This window comes from Rhinolophus sinicus, linkage group LG03, assembly GCF_036562045.2.
Source record: "Rhinolophus sinicus isolate RSC01 linkage group LG03, ASM3656204v1, whole genome shotgun sequence".
NCBI lineage: Eukaryota > Metazoa > Chordata > Mammalia > Chiroptera > Rhinolophidae > Rhinolophus > Rhinolophus sinicus.
Window position 1 is genome coordinate 9,354,847 of NC_133753.1, and position 16,270 is coordinate 9,371,116.

Below are 16,270 nucleotides of genomic sequence, written 5' to 3' on the forward strand. Positions count from 1 at the left end.
TGGACCCAGCCCTCTCTTTATTATCATGTTTTTAGGAATCCTGATGTTCTTCAAAATGCTGCTGGTAGGGGATGCAGCCGAGGAAGGAGAACCAGGAGGGTGTGGTTCTGAGAACTAGGATGAAGGGGGTGGGGGGAGACCAATTCCTCACTCGGCGCCATGGCCGCCTGGGTCTAGGACTGTGGGCAGCATTCACACCCGTGATTCTGCCAACTTTCATGGCAAAAGCGATTTTGCTTATGTAGTTAAGGGTCCGGATCAGTGGACTGTGAGATACGGAGACCTCCAGGTGGGTCTGATCTAATCCCATGAGCCCTGGAAAGGCAGAGCGTCTTCTCTGGCTGGTAGAAGAGCAAATCTGAGAGATTGAAGCATGAGACAGATTCAAAGTGAGGGAGTCTGGGATGGAGGACTCAGGGGGCAACGACTCGAGAAGCCTCTGGGGGCTGAGAACAGGCCCCGGCCAACGTCAGCAAGAACACGGGGATCTCCGTTCTGTGGTGGCAACAGCGGAGCTCCGCCAACAACCTCAGCAAGTTGGGAAGCAGTTGCTTCCCCAGAGGCTCCAGATAAGAGTCCAGGCCTTGACTTCAGCCTTAGGAGACCCTGAGAACAACAGCCAGTAGAGTCTTTCCAGACTTCTGACCTACAGAACATCTGGGCTGGGCCAGGAAAGATCTTACAAGACAGGCGAAGAAATCAGAGTTAGATGGTATATTGAGGGGGGGCCAGTTGGGTATGAACAGCAAAGTCAATGTGCATTTCATGGTCACTGTGCGTTGGCCCCGAGGAAAGGAAAGGGTGCTTGAGCTCCACTGTCTAAATCAGTAACCAGGGAAGAATAAAGAGCCAATCTAAATTCCTTCTATGGCAGCCATAGGGGATAGTCACATATGTACAACCTACAAAGTTTGGAAACTAAAGGTCAGTGATTGTAGAAAACAGTGCCTGTTCTTTCTACATCCAGATAAAATGCATCTCAGAGATTTTTCGAGGCAATTTAATTGTTGCAGACTCAACCTTATCTTTCTGATACATTTTTTCCATTTGCTGTAAAACTTAATCACTGAAGCTATCTGCCCTAATTTTAACTTTTGACATACTACACCACACGCCTCTTTGCTTATTTTTCTGCCTATATAAGCCTGCCTCTCACTTCCCAGAAGTTAGAACACTGTGTGGAAGCTTCTTGAAACTCTGCTCTAGGGCCAGAGTCCTCAGATAGGCTCAATATAAAAATCTAATATTTTCAGAGATTCAGATTTCTCTCGTTGACAGATCTGTCCCAATTCCAAGTATCCCAAAGCCATGAGAATGTCTGCCTCCAGACGAAATCCCAATGGCTTCCTTGGAGGGCTATCCATGCTGGAGGTACCAGCAGCTCCTGGATATATAGGAGCCCCACAGTGAGCAGCATTTGCCCCAGGCGGGGAGTGCAGAGGTGTGGGACTCGGCTGCCAGTCCCCTGGCTCTGACAGGCATCCCTGTACCAGGTGTCATCATGTGTCACCAGGCACATCCTACAATTCTCATATATAAGTCTACAGTCTGGGTCCTGAGGCTGCCAACCCTTCTGACCTGGGGGCCGGGTGTCTGGGCCTTGGCCAAGGTCAGGGGACTGGCTGGCCCTTTTTGAGGACAGTCTGGCTCTGTAGGGTCTGCAGCAGCTGTCATGCCTCTCAGTGCCTGTGCATGGGGCCTGGCCTTACGCAGGATAGGTGCCATTCGCCCATGTGCTCGTTTGGACTCCTGCCGCCATCAGTTAAGCACCATTTCTTACGTGGACCCTGCATTTTGCAATTTACAAAATCTTTTTGCAGTAGGATCTTGTGGAGGTGCTGGCACACAGGGTCCCACACTCAGAAACTCTTGTTTTCATGCTCTGCTATTAATTGTCTGGAAACTCTTGATAATTTTTGAACAAGGGGTTGCATTTTCATTTTGCACCAGGCCTTGCAAATTTGGTGGGCAGTCCCAATCTTATCCCCTCACCACGATCTCAGAGGGGGTCATACACACACACTTTACAGATTAGAATGTGTGGGTGCCTCCAGCATAGGGACCCCTGCCCCAGGCACACGGCCTGGTGAAATGCTCAGTAAATACTGAGGCAAAGGTCCTGCGTTTGCCCCCTGAGACAGGATTGGGTGCCCTCTCTGCTTTTTAGAATCCCACCCCACCTGTTTTCCCACAAAGCAGCCATGGCACAGAGCCGTAACTGTGTGAGCCCCAGAGGGCTGGGCAGTGACTATGTCCTCAACTATATCTGCAAGGCCACATATTTAGTGGGAGCCCAGTGAGAGTCGTCAAGTGGACATTGAGTAGTAGACTGAGTCTGGGGAGATGACTTACTTGCCCAAGGTCTCGAACCAAGAAGCTCCAGACCTGGGCTCCAACTCAGGTCAGCGAACTCTGAGTCAAGTGCTCACCCCTGGCCATGCAGCTGCCTCCAGGCTCTGTGAGCCCGCTTCTGGGAGCCAGGGGCTCAGGTGATGGAGACAGCAGGTTGGGAGTTGATTCCTGCCCTGTCCCTTCAGGAGATCAATCAAGAGAGGGCACCGAGTGTCCCTTGTGCATTTGCTAAGTATAGCAAACACTGTGAGGGCCCCGCTCAGGACCCCGCCCTGACCATTCAGTGCACACCTCCAGGCTTCTACCTCTCTAAGCTGCATGTCTCACTCAGGCCCCCTTTGCCACAAGTGCCTGGGATAACTCCCTGCTAGGAGAAGCCCTCAGCCACTGACTCATGGTTGGGCGGGGGTGGGGGGGCTGTATAAATAACTACCCTGGCTCCCCCACTCCTTTAAAGGGACAGCTCTGAGGCTCTGGTTCCATACTGGCTCCCAGAGTGCCCTGCAGGTTTTGGCTTCAGCTGCCCACAGAGGTAATGAGCCAGAGAACATGGCCTTTAGTAGCTGCCTTCTCTCTTCTGTGCCACTTCCCACTCCTCTACCATGTATAACGGGATTTCTCCCCAAAAGGCAGTGGACACTCAGGGGCTTGTCTCAGGGTCTGCTCCTGGGCCAGGAACCCAAATCAAGGATTATGGCCTCATTTCTTTGGGGCTACCAGGAGTTCCCTTCTCCTGGGGCCTCCCCACAAACTCTCCAGAGTGGCCAGTGGGTCATTTCTGCTGGCTGCCACCAGATCTGTTTCTACATCTTCCTAGGAACAGAACTAGAACATATTTCCCAGCCTGTGTGAAGTTAGAAGTGGCCAGGTGACAAAGTGCCAACCTGGAAAATAATGAGTCATGCCTGTTACTTCCAAGCCTCACCGACGGAAATTTTCCACGTACTGTCGTCCACGCCCTTCCCTCTTCCACCATAATGCAGACGGACACGTGACCTCAGAAGTCACCCATTTATAAGATGGCAGAGCCACCTGGGGAAGCAGCCTGGGCCCCTGAACCACCACTGTGAGGAGACCCACGGTCAATGAAGAATATCCCCTGTGTGCAGCTTTTCAAGAGAGGAACAAACGACTGTGTTTGAGCCATTGCTGTTTGGGGGTTTGTTACAGCAGCAAATCTTTACTAACTCAGAGGGCCAGAGGCTGGGCCTGGGAGGCGGGCAGACCTCAGCTCAGTCTCGAGCCTATTACTTGGTGTCTGAGTGCCATGAGCGGGTCATCCATTAATCTCACTGCAGACTGCCCTGGAGGGATCCCTGTGCCTGTTTCCTGGATGAGGAAACTGAGGCCCAGAGTCACATGGCTAGGAAGCCACAGGAAGGGAATTCACAGTTCACAGAAGGGCCCCAGGACCTTCCAAGCCCTCTCTCTCCAAACATCCTGGTCACCAACCCCCTCAGGGCTCGGCTGCGACTTCAAAGTGGATGCAGAGAATTCGGCCACATCACTGCCAATGGCCAGGCCTTTTTTAAAGCAGAGACCTGGATTGTCTCTGCCCATCACCCTGGGGACATTTTAGAGGCTGATGCCAGGCAACTGGGGAGATGTCTTGGTCCAGCCCATCTCATCTCTAGGCTGTGTTGCTGTCCCCAGGGATGCCCCCCACACCCCAACATGAGAAAGAAGCACCCCCTTAGCTCTATCTCTGCATGGCACATTGTAGTGTCTTCAAACCCAGCCACCTCTCTAGTCAGGGGTGACCTGAGGAACATGCCACTGTACCAGTCAGGGGCCCTGCAAACGGGATGACCAGCTTTAGAAAGAAAAATACAGGACGTGCAGGGGACACAGAAGCCTTCGCCCAGTCAGCCCCCGGGGGCCTGGGTCCAAAACCGGGCCATTGGGCCCTGGAGCCTGGAGACTATCTTCAGGCCCCAGCAGTCCCTCTCCTGGGACGTGTGGCACAACAGACACCTGATCCGGTTGGGCCAGACATTGATGCTAAATATAGGCACAGAGGGGCCAGCAGTCCAGCCGAGAAGGGCCACAGCAGAGGCCTTGCATCAACAAGGAAAGTCAGCTCTCCTCCCAGGAGCCCCGGGGCTGGCAGCGCCTATCGCTGCAGGTATCCAGCCGTGGAGCACAGCCCTGGCTGTTGGCAGGCGCGGGTACATGTCCAGGTCACACGCTGTTCTGGGCCAGGCCAGGAGCTATGACAGTGCAGTTTGGGGCTGATGCCGGTCAGCTTCAATGCCACCCGAAAAACTGGGAAGAAAGGAAGAAAAGGAAAGAACAGAGAGAGAGAGAGAGAGAGAGAGAGAGGATTAAAATTTAAAATCGAAACCCCGTATGAACAGAGTGAACTTAGAACAGAGTGAACTTAGAAATACATCTTCCAGTCCCTGAGCTTCTGTCCCCTTAGCTGTGAAATGGAGATGGCCATATCTCATGCGAGGGGTCCCCCAAGAGCCTCCCAGAGGGTCAGTCTCACTGGGTGCGTACAAGACCAAGTGTGTACATGTGTGTGAGAGAGTGCCCGTGTGCACAAACATTGGCAACAGACACAATTCTGCACAACTGAATTCTGCCCAACGGCCCATTACTTTGAAATTACGTGTGACCCGAGGTTAAGTACCAGAATTCAGAGACTCTTCCCAAGTCATTGTTATCCTTTTTTTTTTTTCTGATTTTGAAAATATTTAGGTAAGCTTCGTTTGCATTCCAACTGCTTTACAATGAGAAGTTTTCCTCTCAGTGTTGTTTCAGAGGCACTGCGAGGTTGGAGGGGCCTATATTCTTCGCTGCACAGTACAGCCCCGTCCTTCCAGGCTCAGGGCTCCAGGCAGGGGAAAGATTTGCATAAAACTTTTCCAGAAGGGCCAAGATTAGCACCTTGGTGGCTCGGCCCATACTCTTTCCAATGTGTCAGGTGCCTCTCACCCCACATGTGCACACACACATGCACTAGAAAAGAGATGGAGACCTATATTTTTAGAAAACAAGAGACTTCCAGTTACTTAATATTTTTATAAGAGTAGTTCATTTTCCAACTGTCCTGCCAACTGCTGGATTAAATTCAGCTCTTCTCTCCACTTAAAGAATGTGAGCTATGTGTGTTTGGCGTGTGTGTGAACTAAGCATCAATAGTGCACGTGTGCATGTGTCTGAATGTGCCAGCTACCAGCAGGGGTGTCTGGTCCTAGCAGGGCTGAGCCCCACCTAAGGCCTCCCCTTTCCTGCTTAATGGAGAAACCCCAACCTTTGTGGTGACCACCGAGGCTGTTCCCTCTGCTTGCCTCAAATCATGGCTGCATTTCCCTCTGCAAGGACCTTCAGGGCTGCTTTACGAGCCCTGTTCAGTGAGTCACCCCTGTAACAGTCACAGGACATTTGAAATCCAAATGCCTGGCCCTCCTGATAGCAGCTATTCCTGAAATCCACAGCCGCTCTCTGGAACGGGAAGAGAGAGCCTACCCCTTCCCCTCCGCCACTCCTGCGGACTTCGTTCTACTCCCACAGGCCCTCCTCCCTCTACACACCAGCCCCCCAGCCAGGCTTTCTCCACAGCGGCACTGTGGACACTTAGACCATTAATTCTACATTGAGGAGCCTGTTCTGTTCATCATAGGACATACAGAAGCATCCCTAGCCTCCACCTGCTAGATGCCAGTAGCAACCCCCACCCTCAGTTGTGGCTACAAAAATGTCTCCAGGAATTGTCAAATGTCTCCTGGGGAGAAGTTATCCTCAGTTAAGAACCATTGTTTCCAACAAACCACCATCCCCTCCATCTCTATCAGGATGTTTAAAGTGTAACAACCTCTACCATTTATGTCTTTATTCATATATACATATACACACACATATATTATAATATATATATATATATATATATATATATATATATATATATATATATATTAATCATTGCAACCTTCCTATAAGGCATGGGTACTGTCAGTTCCCCCACCCTCTCATTTTATAGACAAGAAACCAAGGTTCAGAGAGGTTAAGTAAGTTGTCCAAGGTCACACAGCTATCAAGTGGTAGAGTTGACAGATGACTCCAGAGTCTGGGCTCTTTGCCACTGAGCTCCACAGGGATGTCTGGGGCAGTCACCTTACCAGTGAATCTGTTCTGGGAATGGCCCCAGCCTGACCTTCTGGAATGGGAATAAGGAGATACAATGATACTGACACCCAAATTTCCTGTGCTTGAAGTCTCAGGCTGTTCACCAAAGCTTGTGGTCTATTGCAAACCACAACCTCCCCACCCCTGAGCATTTCTGGGAGTCTCCAGGGGTAGAGCCATCTTGAATGAGTCCATGAGGAAGTCTAGCCTGTCTTCTGGGCTCGTCCCCCTCTGGTGTGAAGGGGTTCCTGCCAATTGCCCCCCAACCTGGGTTTTAGGGTCTATGGCACGAAGTGATTATCAGTCACTAAGATCACACCGCAAGCTGGGGGAGAACTATGGAAAAACACTGAATGGATTTCTGGAAGCTGTGGCTTCTGCAGAGCCTCACCAAGCTCCTCATTCTTCAGTCTCAGTTTCCCTTTCCTCAGAAGAAGGACGCTAGAGCAGACGAAGCCCAAGGACACCCTAGTTCCGACATGCTTTGCTCTCTGCTCTTTCAGTTCTGTGTGGGAGGAGATGCCACCATCACTGAGTTCAGGCAAGTCCCAGGAGGGCCTCGGTTCCTTCATGAGGATGACGATGCCTCCCTCACAGGATGCTCGTGCAAGGGTCTGGATCCCAGTGGGGGCTGAAAAATGGGGGTGTCTGCCCATCCCTTCTTACCCCCAGGACGTTGGGACCCCTGATCCAGCCCCTACATTCCCAACCCTGCCCCATACCTGGAACCTTGGTCCCCTCACCAGAGCAAGCCAAGGCCTCCCCAGGCGTGCCAGATCTGGCTGACATCTTTGTAATGTCACATCACTGGCCACTTGGATTCCCTGAGGAGCAAGGCCGAGGTGAAAACTGAAGCCTAAGCACAGTCAGCTGCCCTTCAGCTGGCTGCCCCTGCAGAGGTGCCAAATGGGTGACAGCTGATATCTGGAGAGGCAGCTTTGCTCCTGTGAGCTCTGTCTCCAGGGCCGGGCCAGAGACTGCGTTCGTGAGGCCTCTGCCTTCCTGCCTCCACTGCAGGTATGGAGGGAATGCCTGTGACCTGGCCCCAGCTCTGTGCAGATGGCAGGGGGCCAGCCAGAAGCTGCTGCATCCAGCGGGACATGCAGTGTCCACAGCCAGTGGCTGGTCCCTGGGAAGGAAGGTGGGCCTGCTACAGGCTCGTCTTGTGTGGGAGAGGCCTTTCCCTCCAGCTGAAGGGCAATGAAAGCTCCCAGCTCTGCTGTAAACATGTCTATGTCCATGGGAAACCTGTTCCCGGCAGCTAACCTGGGATATGGGCCACTCAGGGTTTAACTTTGTTCCCGAGTTCCCAAGTGTGACTCAGGCATGGCGAGACCAAGCCCTAGAGAGGTCGCGTGACCCAGCCAGCTGGTAGAGCCAGCAGCCTCCAGGTGGGAACAGCCCAAGACCCCCTGGACACCTGACCTGCCTGACCTACAGGAGATGCCACCCCCAACTGCAGGGTCCCAGCATTTGGCATTTCAGGAAGAAGAGGTCCGTGGATGAGCATGAGCGTCTCCTGAGCGCTGGGCCCTAGGTAGGCTGTTTGAGCCTCATTTAACCCCCTAACAGCCATGGGGGAGAGGAGTAGTCACTCCCCATTCTCAGAAGATGAGGCAGAGATCCAGAGAGGTGCAGCAAGGGGGGACTAGCTGGGGCCATGCTGGAAACAGGAGGGGGTGGTGCTGTGATTACACTTGGCTGGCGTCTCCCAGCAAGGAAGATAGTGTCTGCACAGGGCTGGCCAAGCATGCCCCCAGCACGTCCCCATCAAGCCCTGGACATCTCCAGGGGCAAGACACTCACTGGAGAAAGTCAGAGCTCAGAGCCGATGGCGCTGGGGCCGCGGGGTTTCTGCTGCAGACGGCTCCTTCCCCACGGGCTGAGCCCAGGAGTGTGATAACCGCTCTCTGCTCCTCGGGAGGGATAACTCAGGATGGTTGGAGATTTGTAAGAGGGGGAGTGGGATTTAGAGCAGGGGCTGTGAGGCTGGCTGAGGCCCTGCCACTTCTTCCTGTCCGGTAGCTCCATCCTGGTCACTCTTGTCTGGAGGGTCAGTCATGACTAGGAAGGCTCCAGCTGGCTGCAAAGAGCCCAGTGTCGCACGATGGAGTTCACACCTCAGATCCGCTAATGTTGACGAAAACCCTATAAGATCCCCCTGTTCATCCCTTTACATGCATGTGGAATGCTGGAGGGAACAGGGCCAGGGTCAGGCGGCCCCTTACCGGTCCCCAGGGACCCTGCTGGGTGGTGATACCTGATCCTAATGGTATCAGCCCACAGCTAGGGTGTCATAGGGCGTGAGGCTGGTCTGCCCTCCTCTCCCATCAGACGGGTGAGGGTTACGCTCTCATTGTGCTCCCTATAAATGGGAACACTGTCTGTCTTCTCTCCCTGAAGTTTGCCTTGACCCCTGAGCTGGGGGATTGGGGGGTGGGTTCCTGAAAGCTCCAGAAGAATGGCACTCTCAGTCTACCATTCCCCAGACGACACAGGGCCCATTTTAAAGAAAGGAAGAGGGGTCAAGACTTCTCTCTGCCTTCTCCTCACTCGTCTGCTTCCCTTTCCATAGATGTGCCTCCCTCCCTCCCTCCCAGGACTTGGGGCCTTTGTCTGCCCTCCCCTCCCCGCCATCTGCTCTGTGTCCCCTCCAGAACCTGCCCAGGAGGAGGAGCAGTATCTCGTCTGTTCCTCTTCATCTCTTGAAACCCAAATAAACTGATATCAAGAGGCAGCCAGGGCTGGGGGCCAGGACACCGAGGCCGCAGGGGCGCTTATTTTAGTGGGTGATATTTCATTACTGGGTCAGAGCTGTCCCAGCACTTGGCACTGACCCACATCCCAGCTCCTGCCGCCCCACCCACCCCCTCACTGGAAGAGGTATCACTTTCATTAGGAAAATATGGCGGTATTGGCTCTCTCTCTGGGCCCTACGAGGTGTGGGGCTCAGGGAACTGCATGCGTGCGCACACACACACACACACAAATACACAGCTTTATTCATGGGAATTCAGATTGAAATAAGCATGGTGGGAAGACTGGAAAGGAGAGGCCTGGGGTGTGTGTGTGTGTGTGTGTGTGTGTGTGTGTGTGTGTGTGTGTGTTTGTGGCCAAGAGCCAAGCTGAAACATGGCAGATACCATGTTTCCCTGAAAATAAGACCTAGCTGGACAATCAGCTCTAATGCATCTTTTGGAGCAAAAATTAGTGTAAGACCTGGTCTCATTTTACTATAATATAGGCCTGGGTTTTTATAATATAATATAATATAATATAATGTAATGTAATGTAATGTAACGTAACGTAACGTAACGTAACGTAACGTAACGTAACGTAACATAACATAACATGATATAATATAATATGAAGACCGAGTCTTATATTAATTTTTGCTCCAAAAGACGTGTTAGAGCTGATTGTCTGGCTAGGTCTTAGTTTTGGGGAAACACGGTATGTGCCAGGCGTTGTTGTAGGCGCTGGCACACAGCAGGGAACAGAAAGACCATCCTAGATGGGAGAGACAGGCACTGAACTCATGATAAATAAATATGCAATAAGTAAAGGGGCCTAGTTAGGACCAGGAGAGCAGAGCCCTTCTGGGGCCACGTGTGAGCCCGGGGGCTTTCCTTTGGTGGCCACACCCTTCTTCTTGCCCCCTGTTTGGTTTCTGCCTCTGCATCTACCCCTCATTTGACCCTCTCTGTCCCCATAAAAACCTTCCTTGGAGGCCTGTTCCACAGGACCACCTCTGGGGTCTGTACCAGGGCTCCAGAGGTCTCTGAGGCCAGGCCTTCTCAGACGCTCAATGTAATTTGTCACTAGGGACATGCAAATTACAACTGAGAAACAAGATACCACTAATGCCCATCAGAATGGATAATATGAGAAAAGAGGGAACGTGTCAAGCGCTGGTGAGGACGCGGAGCGCCTGGGAGTCTTGTATGTGGCTGATGAGAATGGAAGGTGTTACCATAACTCTGGGAAACTGCTAGCAGTTTAACCAAAGCTGAACATACACCTGTCCTATGACCCAGTGAGGCCCATCTTAGACGTCTACCCCACAGAAATGGGTACACAGATTCACCAGAAGACGTGTACTAGAATGTTTATCGCTGCACTAGTCATAATTGCCCAGAACTGGGACCTACCCAAATGTCCACCAACAGTAGAATGGGTAAATTGTGACATAGTCGTAACGTGGAATACTACATAGCAGTGAGAAGGCACAATCCGTAACTACATGAAACAATGTGGGCAAATTTCACAATATACTGTTGAATACACAGCTGTGTTCCATTCATGTGAAGTTCAGAACAACCTGTGCTGCCAGAAGTCAGGAAGGTGGTCCCCGTGGCAGGAGGTGGTTGGTGGTGGTGCAGCAAGGGGGGCAGAGAACAAAAGGGGGTTCTGGGTGCTGGTAATATTCTCTCTTTGATTTAGATGCTGGGTGTGTTCGGTTTGTGAAAACCCATTGAGCAGTACCTTTATACGTGTGCTTTTCTGTGGGTAGGGGTGCATTATACTTTAATAAAAAGTTTTTAAAAATCACTGCTGTTTGGGCCTTGACTCAGATGAAGTAAATCAGAATCTCTGGGGTAGAGGCAGGTGGAGGTAAGTTTAACAGGGTTCTAATGTGCAGCTAGAGCTGGGAACTGCTGAGTTCCCTGAACCTTTCATTGCGGAGGTGAGTCACCTGTGACAGCAGCAGTGGACCAAACTGTCTTTGTCTCAGGCTTTGTGCACTTGGACCCACAGCATCAAGCCTCCTGACTGGGGTGAGCTGAGGATCAGGGGAAAAGCACTTAGTCCCCAATTTGTATTCGTAGACTTGTGACGCCCCTTGTGCTGCACCAACATTTGGATCCCCCATGTTATGGGGAACAGAACTGTGGCCAAAGCACTGGCTTTGTGTCAGGCAGAACTTGTTCAGATCTAAGCCGTCACTTAACATTGTGGGACTATGGACACACTCCCCGATCTCTTTGAGCCTCGGTTTCCTCATCTGTGAAATGGGTTGATGATAGCACTTGTTGGGAAGGTTGTGTGAGTGCAGTGGGGTGATGTCACCATTTTTAGTCAAAGTGTGTGTGGCCAGCCCCCTTCCCTGCCATCTACCCCCAGTGCACTTTCTGTTCCCTGTGACTCTTCACCCACAATTTGAGCTCTTGATTTGCAAAAGTGGACTACAGGCATAAGGCAGCAGGATGTGGAGAGTGAGTTTCCCCAGCACCCTCAACTTTAAGAGGTTTGTCTGGACTGTAAGGGAGAGGCGAGGCAGAGGACCACCTGAGAAGGCCATACCTGGGGAGGGTTCTGTGACAGATAGAGAGCAGAGGGACCTATGCCCCATCTTCACTGCAGAGCCCATGCAAGCAGCTGGACCCCTGGGATCACTTCACGGAGCCCACTAGAACTTCTTACTGCTGAGGGAAATCCCCCCACAGTAAAGAGGACAGCCCCTCTCTGCTCTTCTCTTGCACCCCCACCATGGCATGTGGTCTAACCTTGAGGGCAGCCCAGCCCCAGTAGTCTAAGGGACCTGTCCCAGCAGGGGCAATACGTGATTCAGCAGGTGCCAGAGTAGCTGGGACACAGCCCGGGACTTATCATGTCCTCCTGTCCTCAGGACCAGATAAGACCTCCAGAACCTTGGCCTAACACCAGGGAACCCTGTATTCACTGAGATTTATTTTCAAGTGGAATATTCCATGTGAGTCTGAAGGCATCCTGAGTTCTCCTGAGTTTGAGTTGATAAATCATAAATCCAATATCCTCTAAAGGGTATGGGCCTTTGAAACTGAAATTATTTTCCACTGAGAGGAATGGACCAAGGGTACATTTCCAGGCCGCCGACTCTGGCCTGAGATCTGGATGCATATATAGGTGTTTAAGCTCCTGGAACACTCAGTGCACTCCTGGGTGCTCAATGCAAGTGACTGTATGTGTTGCCTTTGTCACCTGATGCTGACATTCTGTGCCATTCAATCAATGGCAGAAACAGGGGATATTCTTCCCTTGCCCTGGAGGAAGGGTTCCCGTCCACTGTGTGCCTCTGCCCAGGGCTTGCCCCCACGCATGTGTGTGTGTGTCTGTGTGTGTGTCTGTGTCTGTGTCTGTGTGTCTGTGTGTGTGTGTCTGTGTGTGTCTGTGTGTGTTCCCCTCTCCTCCATAGCTCCAGCCTCATCCCACAGCATCCAGCAGCTGGATCCCTGGTACCTCCAAATGGCAGGCTCTGCAAAGGTCATTTACGCTGAATACTTTCATCCCTCTCTTCCTGTCTCTTTCCTTCTCTCTCATTCAGCCCATCTTCCTTCCCCACCCTCCTTTCTCTATAGATAGCTCTCAATCTCCCTTCTTTCTCTCTGTTTCCCACCCTTCCTGTCTCCATCCTTTTTATCTCTCTTCCGTCCCTCTCTCCTCTCCCATTTGCTTCTCTCTCTCTCTCTCTCTCTCTCTCTCTCTCTCTCCTTTTTTCCAGTCCATACTGTCTTTCTCTCCTATTCCTCTTTTACTCCAGTTTCTCTCTCCCTTTTCATCTCTTAGACAATCACAATTTCTCTTTCCTTTTGTCTTCCCAGTTTTTCCCAATTTTCTTTTCTTCCGTTCTTCCGCACATTTATTCTTATCCTCTCACTCTCTTCTTACCATCCTCTTCCTTCTTTCTCTCCAACATCTCTTTCCATTGTTCCTCTTTTTCTCTTCATTCTCTTTCCTCTTCTCATCTCTCCCACGCTGTCTTTCCCCTTGTTCTCGTCTCTTTATCTCCCAGCTCTGTCTCTCTGTTCTCTTTTCCTGTCTCTGTCTCTTCCCCGCTGCATCTCTCTCCCTTCTCACTCCCTCCCGGGGAAGTTCCAGAAACATACCCATATATGGCCTCCATGTCAAGGATTACAAGTGATGACGTCCCAGGAGGGCCACTGCTCCGAGATGCTCTCTGAAGTGAAGTCCGTAACTGATGCACGCTGCAGGAGCTGAAGGCAGGACCACGGCTTCCTCCATGCAATCTTCAAACAGGAAATCTGAGATTCATAACATCTTATAGTTTGGCTTGCCATCATTGGTCATGCGGTGGGCCCGAAATAAACTCCCTGCTTCAAAGGAGAGTGTTTCAGAGCTGCCAGGCAGAGCCGCCAGAAGCTTAGGGCCAGGGCAGAAGAAACACTGGGGGCATGTGCTGAACTAAGACACCCTCAAGCAAATCCTTTTTATTATCCCTGAACGGTCCCCTTGTTTCAGAGCCTAACAGGTAATGCATGCTTTCAACTTTCTTATACAGATCTCGAGAGTGTTTGGCTGGCTGGTGCTCACCACCGTGGTGCTTATTCAGGACCTTTTTCAGTCCAACTGCTTTCTCCCTCTCTCTCCTATGCTTTTGAATTATAAAGCATGGTGGTGACTTTCACTTTGGATTTGGGGGACATAGAATCAGCCGTTTGCGTGTACTTACCCATTCTTCTGGAGGACTCTTGCTCAGAATATCACTCTGCTGTGCACTTCTAAAAATGGAAATGCAAAAGCAGTTATCAAAGATGCTATTGTTGGTTCATAGGCCTTGGGCAGTATGTGTGAGACAAATGGCTTTCAGAAATGCTTGTAGGTTGGTTGAATAGATATTTTCATGCATGGGGGCGTCCATTTCATGTGACATTTACGGATTGTCTACATGTGCCCAGTATTGTGGGTGCAACAGCAAGCAAGGTGCCATGGGCTGTCCCTGCAATGGCTTGGGATTTAGGAGAGGAAATAGAATCTGGAAACAAAAACTATGGCTCAGTGTAAAGAATGCAAAATGTTACGTGGGAATGCAGAGATGCGAGAATACCGTGTGTGTGTGTGTGTGTGTGTGTGTGTGTGTGTGTGTGTGTGTGTGTAAGCATGAGGACAAATTCAAGGAAGAGACGGCCTTTGCAAGGACAGATGGGGTGTCATCAGGCAGAGAGGTCGGGAGAGGGACCTTCAGGTCGACAAAGGCACATAGGTCAAGGTGGGTCTGGGTATTGGTGGGAAGCGCAGTGTGGCTGTGGCAAAGGGCCATGAAGGTGAGAAGTGGGGGTGAAGCTGGCAGGGGGAGCCAGAGGCAAATGCAGCTCTCCCCAGGCCAGGCAAGAGGATGGGACATATTCTAATTGTTTTTGAGCGGAACGTGGGGTTGGGGTTGGGGGTGAAGGCGGGATGTGACTTCAGGTAGCTCCTCAGGAAGCCGGGGGGAATGGACTAGAAGGAGGACGCAGGGAGGCGGGGCCTCTTAGGAAGACAGGTAAACGATGGAGACCTGAGGCTGAGTAGGGGCCAACCACCCGCCCCCTCCTCCTCGACACACACACACACACACACACACACACACACACTCACACACCAGAGAGTAGCCTCCCTGAAGGGAAAGCTCGTGCATGAGGCAGGGGCTTGAGGGACTTCACAGGGGCCCAGGCAGAGCCACCTGGGACCAGCACACCAGCCACAGCCCTCACCGCTGCCATCAGAGGCCGGGGGCAGAACACAGGGAGGCGGCCAGTGGCAGATGCTCCAGTCACTTCCAAAACACTTGGATGGGTCCCGACAGCTGGTAGCAGTCCTGTTTACAGCACGGCCTCCTCAAGGAGCTGGCAGCAGCCTCCAGCTGGCATCATTCTCATTTACATCATCCATTCTTACCCAAATGGGCCAGGCATGAGTGCCTCATGGGGGAGCGGGCATCCCCTTCCTCCTCCCTGGGGTAGGGGCCCCATATTATCCACTGCCGGTGACCTTACAATTGATAACACAATCAACACCCATGAGCGTTCACTGAGCACTTACTATGAGCCAGGCACTGAGCACAGCGCTTGTGGTGATTTCTCTCACTGACTCTCTCGAGGACGTCAGAGTTAGAGGTGATCGTTTCTCCCACTTTCCAGATGGGGAAACTGAGCTTCCAAGAGGTTAAGGGTCTTTCCTAAAGCCAGACAGCTAGGGGGTGTTGAAGCCAGCAATCAAATCCTGGCCATTTGGCCTATTGGCCGCCGGTGCCACATTCAAAGTCGCGGTCTCCGGCGGCCTCCCAGGGCACCAACACAGCAATAAACAGACCTGTCCCTGGCACAGCCAGGGCATCATAAGATGCCTGTATATGGTGGACAGGCTGGATCCAAGAGAATCTTCCCGAAGGAGACACAAAAATATCCCTGGGCCCGCCCAATGCCCTTCCATTTCTGAGCTGCAGAGAGTCAGGCTGCCTGGAGGAGGTGGCTGTCACAGGACTGATTTGTATCTTTACTTCTCATCCTTAGCACCTTCTTTTGGATTAATTAATGCCCAGCAATATAAATGAAGTCATTAAGAGTTTTGCAATTGAGGAAACTCTTTGAGAGGGTAGTGATGGGATAAAAGTAAAGTGATTCCTAAACTGCCTGAATTCTCTAAAGAAAAAGACACAGAAGAGAGGAGTGGAAAAGAGAGGAAAGATAAGGAAAGCAGAGAGAGGAGAAGAAAAAGATTTAAATAAAGGTTGGAAAAGGGGGGTTGAGGACAGAAAGAAGAAAGATCCTAGCTGATTTTGGTGTGATCTCTGTGAAAAGATTTGCAGCCAGCCCTGCCGTTGGGCCCCGAGTGAGAAAGGGGCTTGGGAGGGCAGCCCTGCCCCTTTGGACCCTTCCCACTCTGCAGCCTGGAGCTAGAGCTTCTAGAACACTTGGCAACCCAGGAGCCAAGGTGAGGGGCCACGTTGTCCTGGTGCCCAGAACAGGGCTGGGCAAGGCTGCACTTGGGCTCTAGAGACCTGGAGGCAGTGCCATTGGAAGCTCAGACC

At 51.6% G+C, this 16,270-nt stretch overlaps 1 protein-coding gene and 1 long non-coding RNA gene across 3 annotated transcripts in view; one reads left to right on the forward strand and one right to left on the reverse strand.

Moving 5' to 3' along the window:
• Window positions 1–3,349: 3,349 nt before the first annotated feature.
• On the reverse strand, window positions 3,350–15,670 carry LOC109454753 (uncharacterized). Its single transcript, XR_002138518.2, has 4 exons — window positions 15,283–15,670; window positions 13,934–13,982; window positions 13,350–13,505; window positions 3,350–4,617 (listed from the first exon to the last, which is right to left on the reverse strand). It is a non-coding gene; the product is annotated as an uncharacterized LOC109454753 (long non-coding RNA).
• ASB2 (ankyrin repeat and SOCS box containing 2) overlaps window positions 13,411–16,270 on the forward strand; it is a 38,977-nt gene continuing 36,117 nt past the window's right edge. Inside the window, exon 1 of one of the 2 annotated variants that reach the window (XM_019745667.2) lies at window positions 13,411–13,732. The gene's annotated coding sequence lies outside the window, so the exon portion shown is untranslated. The remainder of the gene's footprint in view (window positions 13,733–16,270) is intronic. The other variant, XM_074327004.1, reaches the window with a different exon arrangement.